Source organism: Sarcophilus harrisii, chromosome 2, assembly GCF_902635505.1.
Source record: "Sarcophilus harrisii chromosome 2, mSarHar1.11, whole genome shotgun sequence".
In the NCBI taxonomy this organism is placed as follows: Eukaryota; Metazoa; Chordata; class Mammalia; order Dasyuromorphia; family Dasyuridae; genus Sarcophilus; species Sarcophilus harrisii.
Genome location: NC_045427.1, coordinates 640,243,506 through 640,260,195, shown reverse-complemented (window position 1 = coordinate 640,260,195; position 16,690 = coordinate 640,243,506).

The window sequence follows — 16,690 nt, the reverse complement described above, 5'->3', positions numbered from 1 at the left end:
AACTTAGATTCCTAGTATCATAGAAATGTGATATCACAGGCAGTGCACTTAAGGAAAAAATTATTGCTTGATTAGCCTGGTGGGAAAAGCAATGACTCAAGTATCAGAGAATCCAACTTCAAACCTTACCTCCGATGCTTGATAACAATATGACTTTGGCTCAGCTCATAGCCTCTCTGGGCCTCCATCTCCTTATTTCTTAAATAAAGGGATGATGAGCTCAGAGGTCTGGATATAGGATCCTAAGTTTAGAACAGGAAAAGTTCTTTGAAGTTAACGAGTCCAAACTCTTAATTTTACAAATGGGATAACAGAGGCCTAGCCCAGACAGGTCAAGTAGCTTGTTTCAGATTACAGAGGGGTTAGAGCTGAGATGGTCTAAATTCTAGATCAGTGCTTTGTTAGACAGACCAATCTTCTGTGATTGATCAGAATGATTTGGAGCTAGATGAGAGCTCAGTGACTCTTGGGACCGGGACATTTTGGCTGCAGGCCACTTTTCAATGGAGCGGTCCTCTGGGACCCTTTCAGAAAGATGATAAACAGAGGAACCCATTCCTATTTCTTCCTCAGTCCCTCCCAGGATTTTAGTTCACTCCATAACATAAACAAATCGGTTGCCCTGCAGGGCTAAAGAGAGCCTTAGAGCTGGTTGCTAAAGAGAAAGGTCCAAAGAGAGAAAAACATTGACTTAGTGACTGCCTGTGGCTGCTGAGAGAGGAGAGTTAAGAGCTTTGACTCATCCTTCTGAGCACTTTACAGCCTGGACTCTCACTTATCAGGCCAGTTTCACTCCTTCCCTTCCGGCTCTGAGGATCAAGGGGGTGGTGACGAGTGATGAGACGAACTGTGGGTGGCTTCCTACCCCCCTGGGAAATAGCTAGCACTCAGGATGTTTGCTGCCTCTACTGAAGCATCTTCTGGGTCGTATTCCCTCTGCCTGGGACCCCATAGTGTCCCTAGATCTACAGAGATCTTCGGGGTCCCTCTAAGAGTCTGTAAAAAATATTCGGGTTGAAGGAGTCCGTCTGGCAGTCTCAAATGGAGAAGAGGCAGAGGATCAGGAGAGACAAATTCCCCAAGAAAATGGTGACTCACTCTGAGCGGATTTAAGTGGCATCTGGTTTCATTCATCTTTGTCTCTTCTCCTGGATCCTATTCAAAGGCACTTCCTTCCAGCTGCAGCCCTTAATGGGACAATGGGAAGGCAAGACTCCACACACACACACACACACACACACACACACACACAGAAAATGGGTTTTGAGGAGGGACTTGAAGGAAGAAATCCAGCTTGACAGGGGAGGCTGGGAAATTGCACACAGATGGGAGGGAGGAGAGAATGTACAACACCCATCCAGGCTGGGGATTCAGGCTAGGAGATACTCCCCATTCTCTGCCTCATTTTTGAACCTAACCCTAATCACTAAATGGGTGTTGCCTCTGTCAAACAGAGACCTGTTAAAGATCTCCCACTGTATGCAGGGCCATCTCCAGCCATCCTGATCTATATCTGGCCACTGGACCCACATGGTTCCTGCGGAGCAAACATGGCTGATGACTTTGCACAGCCCTGCCTCGCTTAAATCCAATTCACTTGCATGTCATAACACCTTCCTGGTGTCTTGGTCCCCTTTGGGAACAAAGAACACATAATTTAGAGAGAGGCAAAAGGAATGTTTAAGATGGGATGAAGAATTGGAACCAGTGGCCAAGACAATCAGACAGAAATGTGACCTCTTGTGCAAATCACTTTGAGCCTCAATTTTCTCATCTGTAAAATGAGATGTGGTCTGTAAGGTATCCTAGGGTTGTTATGGGGAGAGTATTTTGCAAATCTTAAAGCACAATATGTATTTCTTGTGACTATGATAGTGGATAGATCATAAGGGTTATACACATCAGAAGTATGCATCCTCTCAGAATCTTAGCTCTCAACTGTGATTTATCCTGTGCCACACGCTAAACTTGAACCCACTTTCCTTGGATTCTGTATGTAAAGTTGAAATAGTGTGCTCCAGAACCTTGGGGGAGCTATTCTAGCCTCTTAATGGTGCTCTGTCTCAGATCTTCTCCTTGTCTAATTTATATTCTATACAGCTGTCAAAGGGGTTTTCCTAAAGTAAGGGTCTGATCATGTCACCCCCCAGCTCCATCTAATTAATAAACTCCAGTGGCTCCCTAATACTTCTAGGACCAAATGCAAACTCCTCTGTTCAACAGTGAAGATTCCTCACAAGCTGACTCAATGTACTATCCAAGCTCATTTTTCATTGCTTCCTTTTATTCACTCTATGGTTCAGTCAAAATGACCTTTCTGTTCCTCACACATGGCACTCCATTCCCCATCTCTACCTTTCTACAGGCTTTGGTCCATACCTGGACCTGAACCCTTCCTTACTGGTGAGGATCCCTAATTTCTTCAAAGCTCAAAGCTTCAAACTTAGGTACCATTTTCTACCCCAGATCTTTCCCGGCTTTCCCCTCAGTGCCCTCTTTTTTCCTCTAAATATGTTGGACTTGTTATATATACACTTATAAGTTTCCCTGTAAACAATGTCATTAATGGCTAGAAGGAACTTTCTCTTTTTGTCTCTAGCACCTATTGTATTAGCTGGCACATGTAGGAGCTTAATATATGTTTATTGATTAGTTGATTGGTTTTTAATGGTGGGGGTTAGCCTAGACAATTGCCTAATTTTACTAAAAGTAAGTAGTGATAAGGTGTTATATATCTAGATTATTCACCAGGTGTTCACAAGACCCGGACACCTTCTGATGAATCAATCACGGGCTTTAGGCTGTTTGGGAAAAGCTCTTGATTGATTTAGATGTCTTTAAAAGCCATTGAATGAACTGCAAAGGCAATGCATAAGAAGCATCCTTGGACTGGTTGAGAAAATGTGGTCAAACCTTTTGTGGACACCTGTAAAATATGAGATCACTTTGGCCTCATGGGTGAGATTTGAGCCAGGAGACAACAGTGCCATCCAATGGGAAGGAATTGCTTAGGGGTGGAGGGGGAGAAGACCCTAATCTCAATCTCTGTTGCAGTTTCTTCCTTTTCCTCCTCCTCACTGTGAAGTTCATGAGCTTCAGTGAACCAAAGGATTTTGATTTTTTCTTTGTCATCCTTGAAGCATCACAAGATACCAGCTGGTGGCCACTTTGCACATTGGGAGTGATAGCTTCAACATGAAATAAACAGCTCCCCAAAAATCACTATACCTCATCCAAGGGTAACACCCTAAGGGCTCCGAGGAAAGGACTCTCAATCACTGTGATTTATCCCTTTGCCAAAGCTAAGCTTGAACCCACTTTCCTTGGATTCTGTATGTAAAGTTGAAATAGTGGGTTCCAGAACCTTGGGGGAGTATGGTTTATATTGTTCTTACTATAAGACGCTAATAAATAGTCTTTACTTTGCTAATTAAGTTTGACTGACTTATTGATGTTAACTGAGAATCACAAGGGGAAGCACACCGATGGGGGCTCATGCACCATAGTATCAGGACACCACCTTCAAGCTCCACAAAGCCTACCTTTAGAGACATATTAACTATCTTTCAGGGATATAAACTACTAATGTGAGTGCAGGTTGGGAGTTCCCCAAAGTTGCTACAGATATTTAATTGTCTTAGGGAAAATTATATAGGGCAGTGGTTCTCAAACTTTTGTTTTCAGTATCTTTATCCTATTAAAAATTATTGAGGATCTCTCCAAAGCGTTTTTGTTTATCTGGATTATATTTATAGACATTTACCATATTGGAAATAAAAACTATTTTTGAATTTGTAGACCCTCTAAAAGGGTTTCAGAGATCCTCAGGATTCTCTAGACCATACTTTGAGAACCACTCATATAGGGTCTCATAATTTTTATGGCATACAATAGTCAGTAGTTTTGCAAGGATGCTGAATCTTTAACATTATACACAACCTACATTAGTGGATTAAGAGAGCTGGAAGAAACCTTAGAAACAATCTAGCCCATCCCTCCATTGTACAAATGAGGAAATTGAGTTTTAGAAGAGTCACCCATGGGGCAGCCAGGTGCTGCAGTGGATAGAGCACCAGCCCTGAAGTCAGAGGGATCTGAGTTCAAATCTGACCTCAGACACTTAACACTTCCTGTCTGGGTGACTCTGGGCAAGTCACTTAACCCCAATTGCCTCAGCAAACAATAAAAAAAATAGAAGAGTCACCTATTCTGGGCAGTATTCCATTCTGCAGCCCTTCTCTGATCTCTCTATTCACACTCAAAGTATAAATGACTATCAGTTGCATAAGTTACCCAGGAGACCTGGGTTCAAATTCTGGTTCTCACACCGTAAGACTTAGGTGAGTTTCTTAATTTCTCTGATTCTCAGTTTCCTCACCTGTAGAATATAAAACCTTTAACACAAGATGGGTCAGAGTAGAGTATTTTCCAAAATTCAGAGTGGCGTATGGTCGGCGGTATGAATTATTCATATTTTCACCAGGTGGTCTTTTTAGTCGGGGATCACGATGTGCTTCTGTAATTGTCCAAAGCCTTTGCCCTTCTCATTTAAAAAATAGACAAAACCATATTCAGTGGATCTGTGACCTCATCGTTGCGAGCAATAATAATAGCATATATCCTCATAGAGCTTTATAGTCTGCAGGACACTTTGTACATATTATCTTACTTGAATACTTGTCCAGAGGGCACATCTCCATTTATCATGGCCCCGTGTGATTCCGGTGCATGTACCCTTTTAAGCCCTCCACGGGAGCTCCACTTAACCTATAGGGGAACATTCTAGTTACCTTGACATTCCATGGTTACTAATGGAGCCTATTGACTGCCCACCATCATCCACCGTCCTCACTGCTCATTATTGGGCCATCTCTTTCCTACTCACACCCCTGGAGCCATTCTTCTTTTTTCCATCCCAGCACAGTCCTTCATTTGGGATGTTATACATCCCAGTCATATCGACCACTGAACTCTCCATTGCTGTTGACTAAACTTCATCTTCAACCCTTGTTTTTTACATTTTAAATTTTATTAGGTTTAATTAAATTAATTGTTTAATTAACAGAGATCTGTTTTGTGTCCCTCACATCTCTCCTCCCCCTTGGAAAAAGAAAAGAAAAACAAAATAAAAATTCTCGTAATAACTATTTCCAACAAGCAGAACCGATTCTGTCATTGGTCACGTCCCCAAAATCTCTGATTATATGTTCTGAGTTCATTACCTCTCCATTGGGAGGGCTAATGGGGACTTTCTCATTCATCTTCTGGAATTCTGTTCACTTTCAATCCTTTGAACACTCTGGTATTCTATGACTCACAGCTCTACGATATTATGGGAAGAATTTGGTGGTGGTGGGAAAGCCTAGTGAGGAGCTGTGATTTCTCTCCTCTATGGAAACTCCCTTTTCTGACACATCTAAAAAAGTGGTTTCTTTCATAGTTTTGGTTTCCTGTGGGTCCGGGGAGGTTCAGTCAGAGAGTCAGTCAATTCATAAGCCTTTTTAAGCATTCCTTATGTTCCAGGTGCTGTGTTAAACACTGGGGATATTAAGAAAGACTCCCCTCCTCCCCCCAAAGTCCCTGCCTTCGGGAAGCTTACATTCTAATGAAATAATTATTTGTTGTTTTTTTTATTAATTAATAAATTTATAAATATATATTTATAAACTAATAACTAAAATTAATAAATTAATTTTTATTCATTGTGTAAACACAAGAGGACATGACAGATAATCTCAGAAGCCAAATATGATCAGCCGTGGAGGTTGGAAAAGTGGGACTCCCCCTGAATTTTAAGGAAAGCAGGAATCAGCAGGCAGTATTGGAAAGGGAGAACATCCTGGGCATGGGAGACTGCCATTCAAAATGCCTGGAGCTGGGAGATGGGGCATCATGTGTAAACAGCAGCAAGCTCAGTGTGGCTGGTTTGTAGGGTTTTGGGAAAAGAGCAAAATATTAGAAAGCTGGGGAAGTAAGGGCAGGTTGTATGTCCTGACACAAGGTAACATGTCAAAGGTAAAACTTGAATCCGGGAAAGTCTGTCCCTGGATCCACTGTACCAGGCTTGGGTCATGGGAAGAATATTCATGCTGGAAAAATGGGTCTTCCTTCATGTGGGAAATCTTGGAGCCTCCCATCTGATCCATTTCCCAAATGCCCCTTCTTCCCTTCTTCAATTCCGGGTCTCCATTTATTGTCTATTTGCAGTGTCTCTTTAAGAAAAATGGATCACTGGGTTTTAGACATCTATAAATGTGGCGGGTGGAGGAGGGAGGGAGAAATCAAAAGAAAGAAAGAAAAGAAAAGGGGAAAAAAAAACCCTAAACCGCCACAACAAACAAAAACAATACAAAACAAAAACCAACCGCTATAAAAACCCAGGCTGCAGGAAATTGTTTTCTTCGGGTCACAGCGAGTTCCCACCCGCAAGGTTCCCCAATGGCAGAAGATGCCAGCGGGGCAGCCGCCTGCCCACCATCCTTAGTCATGCTCTTTATGGTTATAATTTCGGGGCTAATTGTTGGTCACCTCACCTCTGTGTCAAAGTACAGAGATTACATTTAATGCGGATCACCAGCCATCTCTGGCCCTTGTTTGTTTGGGCTCATAATTGCCTTCTCTGTTCCTTTTCCCACTCAAGTGAAGTTTTCATAATTATACAAACAACTGAAATGAGCATCCCACCAAGCCATTGAAATGGCTCAAAGACCCCTGGCACAGCTAGTTACCTGCACAGTGCGGGCGCGGGGTCGGGACAAATAAGCCCAGCTCTGGAGCACGAGAGGATGCTGGCTGCTCAAAATGCTTCAACTTGTCAGTTGGTCCCCGGCAATTTCTGAACTTTCAGTTCGCTAATAACCCCTAATCAAGCAGGGGCCTGAAGGGCAGCTCAGGAATGTATGGGATAGTTATAAAGAGGACTCCAAGGATGGTAAATAGATCATTGTGGAGAGGTTTTACAATTCCAGGGTCCCGGGGGGGGGGGGAGGCTGCAGGATGTCCGGATAATACTGGCTCCCCTCACCACACCCAGATGTGGACGTGGGCACACACACACACATATACAACACACACACATGCTCCATCTATAAGAGTCATGCAGGAGACACAATTTTCCTTCTATCATTGTTGCAAAATAATCTGCTTTGGGGAGAGGACACTGTCAGCTCTTAGTCATCTGTCCACATTCGAGAGCTCTCTTTGGCTAATTTGTGGGAGCTGATCCTTTGGGAGGCAGCACAGAACAGTGGAAATAAGCCTAGGCTTTGTACAGTTCAGACACTTAGTGTCTGGGTGACCTTGACCAAGTCATGGGTCACCTGTAAGATCAGGGGGTCGGATGGAGTGTCCTCTAATTTCTCTTCTGTCTCTAAAGCTGGTTATATAAGACACGAAGAGGGAGCATTGGCTGTAGAGAACAATCCTGAGAAACTCAGAGGCCAGGCTGGCTTCCAACAGATATAAGAAAGGGGGCACCTGCACTTAGAAAATCAAAAGTTTTAAACTCAGTGTTGGAAGTCTCTGCTAAGACAGAGACAAAGACACTCACAGAGAGACAGAGACTCATAGAGACAGAGATTAAAAAAAGACACACACACAGAGAGAGAGAGATACACACAGACATAGAGAGAGTAAGAAACAGACAGAGAGAGACAGAGAAAGAGGGCACAGAAAGGAAAACAGTAGTAAGTGGAAGAGAAACAAAACATAATGAAGGGGCCATAGGTTCCACATCTTAGGAAAGACATTCGTTAGTTGAAAAGTGTCCAGATGCACAGAGACTCACAGATAATGGGGAAACCCCATTAATCCAGTAAAAGGAACCCTGCTGATGTGTCTGATTTGGCTCCCCATTTCCCCAAGGGATGCCTCAGCCTTCCTGAGAAGTCAGGGGGCATGACAATCTGTGTTGTAATTAAAGCAGAGTTATACTAAAGTGGCAAGGAAATGTCTGCACACAATAGCAAGCACATGGTCCCTCATGTGCAATATCCCAGAGTGAGTACATTCACAGTGTGCTATAGTTATGTAAGTGTATTAGGGTATATAAGGCTGAGAAAATTCTGAATTTTCTTTGTTTGATCATCTTCTAGTTTCTAGTGTGTGATCATCTTCACTCCTCACCCATGATCAGGATTCAGGCTGGGACCAAAGTCCTCTGGTGAGCTTGTCCAGACACAGATGAGGACATCAGATTGGAGACCATGTTATGTGAGTTTGATGACACTGAGATTGAAGGCTTGTCCTAATCCTCTATTCTGATCCCTGAGGTGACTGATGGGGAAGGTGGCTAGGGATCAGAGAATGATTCCTGAGTTGGTACTGGTTGAGTTGGCCTTTAAAGGTCTGGACCAAAGATTCCATCTGCGTAGGGAGCTCTCAGCATGGAGACTCTTTCTACACAAGTAGATCGCCAATTCTCTGCAATTTATAAACTTGAGAGAGAGTTGCCCGGGATACTGAGGTTAAATGACTTGACTGTGGTCAATTAAATGCCTTTGAAAATAAAGATCAGGGTGATTTCAGTAGGAGAATCCTAGTATTTCTCCAAGTTCCTCCTCCCTAATCCTCCCCCATTTTAGCTCAGTTTTCCCATTCACAGCTGCTCCCTCTCCTGCCTTGACTCACTGCTGTCCATGGTCCCAACAGGGTTTGTCACAGAAGTACCCGTGATTCCTTTCTTCCATCCTGTTATCTTTAGGGGTTCTCATCCCCATCACTCCAGTGACCTTCTTCAGAAATAAAAGTGCTACTTAATTTGATATTTTATTATAAACATGACTCCATCCTGATTCTGAAATCCCAGGCTCTCAGCAGCAAGACCCTACTCTGTTCAGAGGACATGCAATTTGGTTATAAAGTAAAATGTTAGAAATTTACAGGTGTTAAATGAGCCACCTGGGAGTCCTCATGTTTCAATAATGTCATATCAGTAGCATAAGAATAAAAACTGCATTTCATGTTCATGCTCCAACAACAGTCATCCCTTGGTTTCAGATTTACCGGAGAAAAGCAGCTGAGAGCCCTTGGAAATTGTTCCTGGTGTGGCTATGTATCACTCCGGGGCTACCTGATTCAACAGACCCTTATACCACAGTGATAAGAACCATTCAGGGAGAGCAAAGTTGTGTCACGGTGACTCCAAAATGTTTCTAATTAGCTAATCTTAAATTGCTAAATGATGCAATTGGTCTATACACAATTTCTGCCAGACTGTTTTCCAATTTTCCCAACAATTTTTACCAAAGAGTGGATTCTCACCCCAAAACCTTTAATCTTTCCATTTGTCAAACACAAGAATACTAAAATGATTTATTACTGCATATTGGATGTTTACTCTGTTTCACTGAGCCACCTCTCTATTTCTTAGCCAATATTAAATAGTTCTGATAATTACTGCCTTCTAATATTTTAAAAGATCTGATAATGGAGATTTCCTCCTAAAATGTTTTTTTTCCTAGAGTTTAGTACCAAGAATCTTTGAAGAAATTATCTGTTTTAGACACTGTATTCCTTGGTTAGGAAATAACAAAGTTGATAACAACAGCTCACATTTATAGAGAAATTATGCAATAAGGTCAGCAATGAAAGCAGCTCAAATTTTGAGATGAACAGGCTGAATTTTAGGTAGTTTTTAAGGACTTGAATCAAGCCAGGACTTAGAGACTTAAATCATCTCGGTTATCATCAAATCATACTGCTGGTGGGATCAAATATGGTTTGTCTGGCATTGAAGCCAGGAAGACCTGGATTCAAATCCATCCTCGGATATTTACAGATACTACCCTAGGCATATCATATAATTTTCTCATCTGGAAAATAGGGGTAATAAAACACTTAGCTCTCAAGGTTGTTGTGAGGATTAGGTAAGAAGTACTTAGCACAATGCCTAGCACATAGTAGGTGCAATATAAAAGCTTATTTCCTCCCCTTCCCTTTCTTCGTCCTCTTCCAACTCTGTAATTTTATGCCTTTGCATCATCACAATTGAAATTCTTCCCAGCCCAGCTCAGGGGCCACTTTCTCTAGAAAGCCTTTCTTTACTTCCAAAGATAAGATTCATCTTTCTCTCCTTAAGTTTCCCTCAAGCACTTGATCTGCAAGTCTCATCCTCCCCAAACCATCTTTTAGATAGTTTTGACCATGTCTCCCTCCCCATCTTGACTGTTCAATGTATGATCAAATACAAAGCCCTTTGGCATTTAAAGTTCTTCCCAACTCACCTTTCCAAACTCATTCCTCAGTGATGTCCTTCACCCACTCTATGGTCCACCTATACCAGCCACCTTCTCGTTTCTCATACATGACAGAATATCTGCCTTCTCAAGCCTTTGCCTCCTAGAATGTATGCCCTCCTTCCCATGACATCAGGAAGGTGATGTGATGACTTGCAAGTAAATTAGATTGAAGTGAATCACTCAATAGCATTTCCTCAGTGAAACTGAGACCTGGAAAAGATCTTAACTCAAAAGGATCAAGATCTTCCATTGTATCCAGGACCATCTCTAAGTCTTCTGATCTCTATCTTGCCACTGGACCCAGATGGCTCTGGAGGAGAAAGTGAGGCTGGTTATTTTGGACAGCCCTCCTTCACTTCAAACTATTTGCAGCTGAGAGATCGCTTTCCCCCATTGCCTCATGGAGGTAAGCTAGGACTGTCACCATTATTCACATCTCCTAGCATTACTTATTTCTTTTTCTGTTTAAAAGTTTTTGGTGATTTTTGTGCCTGAAATTTTTGCACACAGAGAATCTTTGGGCTGTCCAAACAGGTACATTTCTTGGAATTCTGGGTGGAAGCTAAAGCCACGACAGTTACACTGGGCCTTCCAAAAGTATCTTGGTCCTTAAGCATTGACAGAAACTCTGACACAAGGTTTATGGAGAATTATGTCAATTCGAAAATGGAACTGGCTCTTCCAAATTCCTTTGAGGGGGAAAACCATGTCTCAATGTCCACAGCAGTTTTTCACACAATAATGTCAAAAGGACACTGTGATATATCGAGGTTAGATTCAAAAGTTGGAGTCAGGAAGATCTATCTTCCAAACCTACCAATGACCTATATTAGTTATTCAAGCCTGGGTAAGAGATCTCAGTTTTCTGAACCTCGGTTTCCCTATCTGTCAAATGGATATAATAATATTAATAATATTAATTATTACCTCACTGAATTGCAAGGTTCAGATAAAACAATATTTATAAAAATGTTTCATCATTTATAATGTCATTATTTATAGTTTCATTATTTATAATAATGTTTCATATGAAATGCAGTGTGGCATTTATTAAATAAGCATAATGATTATGATATGACTATATCCTTCTTCATTGCTTTATAAATATGGGGAAATGACTTTGGGTTTAGAGACTCACAGTTTTAGAGATAAAAGATTTTATTGAGGTCACTGAGTCCAATATTCTTATTTTCCAGTTGGAGGAAGTGAGGTCTGTACAGATTAGGCAATTTACCCAAGTTCACAGCTAATAAGTAGCTAAGAAAGGCCAGTTGGCAGAGCACAAAGCCAAGTTTGCGGATTAGTCCTACTGAGCTGGAAAGGCTACATGAACAGTTCTGGTGAGATGTCCATCATCTGAAAATTCACCACAGAGAAAGGTCATCACCAGTGTGGGAAGCCATAGTTAGGAAGCGTATTGACAAATTGGAGAGCATCCTGAAAAAGACTTAATGTTATTCCATATGAAGATCAATTGAGAGAACTGGAAATATGTTACCCTGGAGGAATAATGATAATAATTGTGATCTTTGCAGAACTTACAAGAAATTTCACATAATTTAACTCATATGAGTCTTGCAATAATCCTGGGAGGAAGATGCTATTGTTCCATCTATTTTGTGGATGAAGAAACTGAGGCAGAGAGCTTTCTTGCAAATCCTGTGAAATATATCCCAAGTATTATAATCCTCACTTCATAGATGAGGAAATGAGGCTCAGAGATTCCACAATCAAAGCTTCTGAGCAGCAGTTTATCATTTTAACAGCTATCCCACTCTTCTCTGTAATTACATTCCCACTCAGTTTCAGTGAGTATATAAATATGGCTTAAGTCCCCATCCACTGCCTGTTCTACCAATAGACTATACAGCAACCATGAATCAGAGAGGAAGGTACTTCATTAAGGCACAGGATATTAACCTATGTAGAAGGAAAAATCATGTGGTAGTAGATGTCATTCTTAGCTCCCAAAAGGCCATGACCAGGAATTACTTGGCAAATTTAACAAGGGAAAAGATGAGGACTTTGTTGGGACCCTCAGAGGGTTGATGGCATTTTTATATTTCCCTGATGGAATTGGGGGGCACTTCACTTTGGTTAAGGGTAAGTCATGGCATTTTGCAGATGACAAATAGCCATGGCAGGTAGAGATCTGAGCCACAACATGGACTTCATCTATAAAAGGGAAGCCACAGATGAGAATGGAGAACTAGACACAGCTCAGGAGAATCAGAGGCAGTGATCCAAGCATGGACTTGCGGTCCTAGAGAGGGAAAAGTCTGCTTACCCTATACAGCCCTCCCCAGGGAAGCCTCCAACTCTAGAGGCTGAGCCATTGCTGCCTAAGGCCACTGTCTTTTCTGATGACAAGGTCTCTGGGATTTAATTCTTCATAGAAACCAGCTTTCTCTTTCCAAGATACTCAAATTTACTCAATTCTCTCTGGAGCTCTCATTTAAAATCTATGTCTTCTCTTCTATAGCCCTGAAGTCAAGACTCCAACTCCTGTCTACATTCACCATATAGCAATCAAACATTTATAAGAAGGTGACGATGAGTCAATCATAGTCAGATTCAAAGTATTCCAGATACCTCTTCAAGGAACTCTCTTCAATCCACTCAGTGTGTCATAAATATCATTGCCTCCCATGGAAAGGTCTCACTTTTTAATGTCAATCTTGCCATCTCACTCACAGAGAACCCAAGCTATTTCAGTCCCTTTTCTCTTTGACTGTTATAATAGGTTCTTATTGGGGTTTCTCTTCTTCAATCTTCTCCTCACTCCAAAACATGTTGCACACAGTTGACAATCTACCATTCCTAAAACACAGGTCCGATAATGTCATGGCTCTACTTTAAGTAACATTATCTCATTCATAGAGAATTGGCTACACAATCAGAGTATTCCTAAGAGTTCCCAATATCTTGCTCTTCCCAAGTCTCCCTTTCTTGCTCAAGAAACTTCATCAGCTTTCTATTACATCTAAGATAACATGAAAACTTCCATTTGGCAGCTAAAACCCTTCCCGATCTGCTTTTAGCTTACCTGCCTAAACATATGACACGGTGCAACTCTACATGTGTTGTATTTCAGTCAAACTAGTCTGATTGCTCTTCACATGTGAAATGACATTTCCTATCTCTTTTCACAGGTTATGTCTCCCATGCCTAGAATCCCTTCTTTCCTCACCTCCATATCTTAGAATCCTTAGCTTTGTTCAAGTCTCAAGTTAAGAGTCACCTCCTATATGAGATTTATAAAATAAGATAAAATTTGCAATGTACTTAGCAAACCTTAAATTCTATATGATTGCCAACTATATCGTGATCATCATTATTCTCCTCCTCCTCCTCCATTTTGAATTTACTTTGAATTTATTTTTACCTACTTATGTTCTGATATGTTGTTTCTTTTGATAGAATATAGGCTTCTTGAAGGTTAGAAATGTTTTACTTTTGTGTTTGCACATAATAGATACTTCCTAAATGCATGAAATAATGGTCATGAATAAAATGGTCATGAAAGGATTTAGTAGCTAAAAGTAGACTTTTAGTAGTCTAAAAAGAGGACTTTTTTGAGGATTGTTCTATCTAATAAACCAAATAAAATCTTGCCAGGATAAAGACTTGATTTGAAAGTTTCTCTGATTCTCTCATTGTGTGAGACAGCATTTAGCTGAGGCTGAGAATTAAGAGTTGATTTATGAAAATTGCCAAGCAAAGAATATGTCCATTAATTTTAAATTCTGGAATAACCTTTTTTAATGGGGGACCCCAAATTTGAATGTTTTGTCAGGATTGAAATGATCTGCTCGTCATTAATGTTGCCAACATTTATTTAATAAAATCAAATCAGAATAGCATTTAATTTAGACTTAATAGGATAGTTAATATATGTTAACTAACTATCAATTGATTACTAACAGGGAAGGAACCGAGGTGTGACAAATATGTTGAAAGATAAATCTTGTTGCCGTTCCATTAACTCAAAATTACATAAGCAATAAATGTCTAATTAGATTTTTAGTAGTAATGAGTTGTTAGCATTTATTGAGATTCAGCAAGATGGATGTTATAGGCAAAGGATCATAGCTTATTAACTCTTTTATTTCTGCACCCTACTAGTCTTTGTAGATTAATAAACCCTTTTTTTCATCAACATTCATTAAGTACCTATCATGAAGGAGGCGACATGGTACAGAGAGTAGTGAGCTGACTTCATAATCAGGAAGTCTCGATTTCAATTCTGGCTTCTGACACATCCTGGCTGTATGACCCTTGTTGCTCAGTCATTTCTAGTCCTGTCTGACTCTTTGAGACCCATATGGGGTTTTCTTAGCAGAGATATTGAAGTATTTTGCCATTTCCTTCTCCAATTCATTTTGCAGATAAAGAAACTGAGGCAAACAGAATTAAGTAACTCATAATATCCAAGATCTGATTTGAATTAGAATGATGGGTCTTCCTGACCCAATATTTTGTGCACCACGACACCACTTAGCCTTGGCTGTATTTATCTTATATAAATAAGTATTTTTATTACATCCCTTTATTTCCATCCTGACTGTGACTTCATTAGAACTCCTAGTGAGGAAATTCCCTTTACCAATAAAGATAACACTGCTCCATAATTTGGGAGTTGTCTGGGAGAACTGAAAGAGATCAAGTGTCTTGTCTAGGGTCACACAACCTGTATATGGCAGAGATAGACTTGCTCATCTTTCCTATGGTCTCTCTTAATTAAGTTTGGTATTTACAACCCCCATTGTACAGATGAGGATACTGATCATCTACCTTACCCAGAGTCACAGAGCTAGCGTAAGAGTTGAGAGTGGATCCCCACTCTTCTGAATCAAAGTCAGCCTCACAGTGTCCTATGCATCTCTCCCTGCCTATTGACGCCTAACTTTATACAACCACTACTGTATACCATCAACATTTAACATCAACATTATTCTATTTCTGGTCATACCTCCTCTGATACCCCTTATTGATCACAACAGTGACCGAACATTGGAAAAATAATAATATGCCCAATTGTGGGACATTTCCAGCTGTCCTCATACAGAAAATGAAATTCACCAGTTAGGAAGCATTGCATGAGTGCATGGACTTTGTGATGTCTCTTTTGACTATTCATGAAAATGTCTCCTTTAATTTCAGATTCATGTTAGAATTTCAGGATAGTTCAGGTTGTGGTTGATTTAGCCCAGGTTGCTTTTCACAAGTAAATCCCTAAGAGAAAAAACACCATTTATGCTCATTGTCTTCATAATTACTCTTTTTGCATGTTTTTCAAGCTTTTGAAATCTAAATTCTGGCATAATTCAGATACAGCTTGGTTTCCAGTGATCTTTTTTTTATTTTTTTGGTAATTTTTTTTTCAGTCTCTGACAGTTCTCCTTCTCTCTCTTCCTTTTGAAAAAGAAAGGAAGGTGGGGAAGCCCTATTAGAAACCTTTAAGCCTAATAAATAATCATAAAATATAGAAAATAAATGTATACATATATATTATAAGTATATATGCATACACATATATGTATATATACACACATGCACATTAATGCATATATTCCAATCTTTGCACTGAGTCCATGGAAGTAGGTAGCGTATTTTATCATGAGTCCTTTTTATGAGGATGGCCATTGTATTGATCAAAGTTCCTAAATTTTTCAAAAGTACATGTTTTTACAATATTGTTATTGTGTAAATTGCTCCCCTGAATCCATTTACAGAGTTTTAAGTCACTTCATACATGTCTTCTCAAGCTTCTCTGAACACCCCCCCTCTCATTATTTTTTATAGCATATTAGTATTTCTTTTTTGGTTCAAGCAATTGGGTTAAGTGACTTGCCCAGGGTCACATACAGCTAGGAAATGTTAAGTGTCTGAGGACAGATTTGAACTCAGGTCCTCCTGACATCAGGGCTGGTCCTCTCTCCACTACATTACCTAGCTGCCCCGATAGTATTTCAACATATTTTTTATCAAATTTTTTTTTCAGCATTACACCAATCAAAGAGCATTGTCTCACTTTTCAATTTTTTGCTACTGCAAAAAGTCTCTATATTTTTGTACACATGGAGGGCATAAATCTAGTAGTAGTATCATTGGGTCAAAAGTTATACAGATTTAATACTCTTTTGGGAATAGCCCCAGATTGTTTTTCAGAATAACTGGTCTAGGCAACAGGTCAACCAATGGTGAACCATGTAACTGTTTTCCCATGGTCCTTCTAGCAATTATCATTTTCTTTTGGTCAACTTTGACAATTTGATTAATGTGAGATGGAGCTCCACAGTTGTTTAAATTTGTATTTTTTATTAGTAGTAATTTACAATTCTGATGGACATGGCTCTTTTTAATAGATTTAGACCAGTTCCAATGTTCTTGTATGAAGAAAGCCATCTGCACTCAAGAGAGGACTCTGGGGACTGAGTGTGGATCATAAT